The sequence below is a fragment of the Limulus polyphemus genome, unplaced genomic scaffold (genome assembly GCF_000517525.1).
Source record: "Limulus polyphemus unplaced genomic scaffold, Limulus_polyphemus-2.1.2 Scaffold2154, whole genome shotgun sequence".
Classification (NCBI taxonomy): domain Eukaryota; kingdom Metazoa; phylum Arthropoda; class Merostomata; order Xiphosura; family Limulidae; genus Limulus; species Limulus polyphemus.
In genome coordinates, this window is record NW_013667764.1 from 102,848 (window position 1) to 105,451 (window position 2,604).

At 34.1% G+C, this 2,604-nt stretch overlaps 1 protein-coding gene across 1 annotated transcript in view; it reads left to right on the forward strand.

Annotated features, from left to right (window-relative positions):
* The first annotated feature begins 378 nt into the window (after positions 1–378).
* LOC106466109 (probable ATP-dependent RNA helicase DDX23) overlaps positions 379–2,604 on the forward strand; it is a 64,750-nt gene continuing 62,524 nt past the window's right edge. The window contains 1 exon segment of the mRNA XM_013926349.2: positions 379–454. The gene's annotated coding sequence lies outside the window, so the exon portion shown is untranslated.

A 2,604-nucleotide genomic window follows, 5' to 3' on the forward strand; every position in this document is an offset into this window, starting at 1 on the left:
AAAATTAAGATGTAGTGCATTGTTGCTTATCTGTTTGTTTGTTCATTTCTGTATAAATTCTTTCCGAGGAACTTCAGCGACACAAGTCCCTTCTTGATTAAAACTAGGTTTTTTTTTCTTCTCGATACAAATTTTAGTAATACACAGAATTTCCACAGTCACTTTAAACATAACAACCTTTATATTTGGTGGGATTGGGATTCGACCCCGCGATCCTCAGATTACGAGTCGAGCACCCTAACCACCTGGCCATGCTGGGCCGTTCTTAAGGTTTATATTTCGAATTGTATTACCCATATTAATAAATATTTGAAGCTATAAATTTTAAAGGATATGTAATTCATAACATTAGTAAATAACTTATCATTTATACTCCAGGTGTCGCCACAGCTTCTAGTAGTACGCGATAAGCTTTTTAGTTTTATTATATGACATATTAAAGTGAGAGGAAGAGGTAAGCGGTTTTAATTTGTTACTAATGTTAGAGTACATTGTAAATGACTAAGTGAATTATTTAAATGTTTAGTATTACTGTTTACTAATACTTAATATGAAGAGAGTATAAGTTACAAGAACTGCTGCTCTTACTACTATGCTTATTCTGGCCCAATCTTATTGTTAGGCTTAGTATAATACTAATAGTATCACTGTTACTGTTAGTACTATTAGTAAGTATTACTAAGTATTAGTATTACTTTTACTTTGATATGTAACTTCAGCTTTTTGTTGTATTAGTTTATAGTTGGTTAACACTATATATTATTAATAGTAACAGTAATACAGTCATTATTTATTTTTGTTACAACTTATATTTAATTTTTTATTTTTTTATAAGTACACTTACACTGCAGTCTCCAGTATCGTCTAATGCAGCGTTTCCCAAACTATGGGACGCAAGCGGAATGTTAGTGGGTCATAAAAAGTTATACTAGATTTACGCATTAGCTTCGATTAAACACTGTCTGTCGAGATAGTTCAAGACTCGGGCTTTCATTGCCAGGCTGTTGTTGTATCAAGCAGTATGTTATTTTGATGAGCTTAATGAATCAGGGTTGATCATGCTCTCAATTTAATCATTCGTCATCGTAAAAAGGAAATCAATTTTCACCTTTTCATACAGTACTTTAGCTATAGTACTGGTTTTATCAGTTGATTGCAGAATTTTAACTTTTGATTATAGATATCTATAGTTTTTTATATTCCTAGGTATCCTTTGATTATATGTAGATATAATGCGCCCCCACAATGGATTGTAGATTTCTAACATTTGAATGCAGATATCTAACTTTTGATTCCAGAATTTTAACTTTTGATTATCGATATCTATAGTTTTTTATTTCTAGATATCCTTTGTAAGTAGATATCTAACCTTTGGTTACAGAATTTTAACTTTTGATTGAAATAGCATAGGCGTAGGAGCCTCAGATTCTGCAATCAAATGTTAAAATTCTGCAATCAACTGATAAAACCGGTACAACGCTGAGCGAGATGATAACTGCTTCGAGGCTTCACGAGTGCGTCGTGTCACCCAATGAAATGACTGGAATAGATGGTGTGAAGCGTTTTGGCATGCGCGTGATCCTACGCCAACCAGTTTTTTAATTGTGGCAAGTCGAAATTGTCTGTGTTACTTCAGATTTTGAATCCGATTTTTTTTCAAATTTACTCAGCCCTTCATGTAATGGATAAATGGTTAAAGAAGTCAGTTGAAGTTGATGACAATGAGTCTTCAGTGAATCAAAAAGAAGAAAAGTCAGGTCAGTCAAAACCGAGTCAATCAAAACGAAGAAAAGTGGTGAGAAAGTATGATTCCAAGTTCTTAGAAATGGGATTTACATGGAATGGAGATGAAGGAGATCCACAACCACGATGTATTATTTGTTGTGATCAACTTGCAAACGAGAGCATGCGCCCAAATAAATTGCGTCACCATATTGAGATGAAGCATCCCAAGTTGAAAGACAAACCCCTCGAATTTTTTGAAAGGATGCTAAGCAAGTTGAAGACAGGACAGAGTGTTATGCAACGTTACACCAAAGTTAATGAAAAATCTTTGTACGTGTCCTACCTGATCAGTTTGAGAATCGCGAAAGCTGGTAAACCACATACAATTGGAGAGACTTTAGTTCTTCCAGCTATAAAAAATACCGTTAAAGTTTTCTTTGGTGATAAGAGTGAACAAGAAATTGAAACAATTCCTATTTCTAATAACATGGTCACGCATAGGATCGATGAAATGTATTGACAACAGAAATTATGACTGTTTTGAAACATTTCATTACAAAGGTTTTTGCTTCATTCTCCTTGTTGATGACGATATAATCATTGAGATATCTGAACACTTGAAGAAGCTGAAAGAGAGTTTTGAGTTTTATTTCCTTGAAGAAATGAAAAATATCCAAGAGAAAAAATGGATTATGAACCCCTTTCAGCCTGACATAACGAGTGGGATATCGACAAAAGCTGAGGAAGAACTTTTTAATTTATCTGAGGACGCTTCGTTAGAAATGAACTTTACCAGCAGAAAACTGATACAGTTCTGGGTGTCTGTTCAAAAACCGCACCCAATCCTTTCCACTGAATCTTTGAAGGTACTTCTCCCTT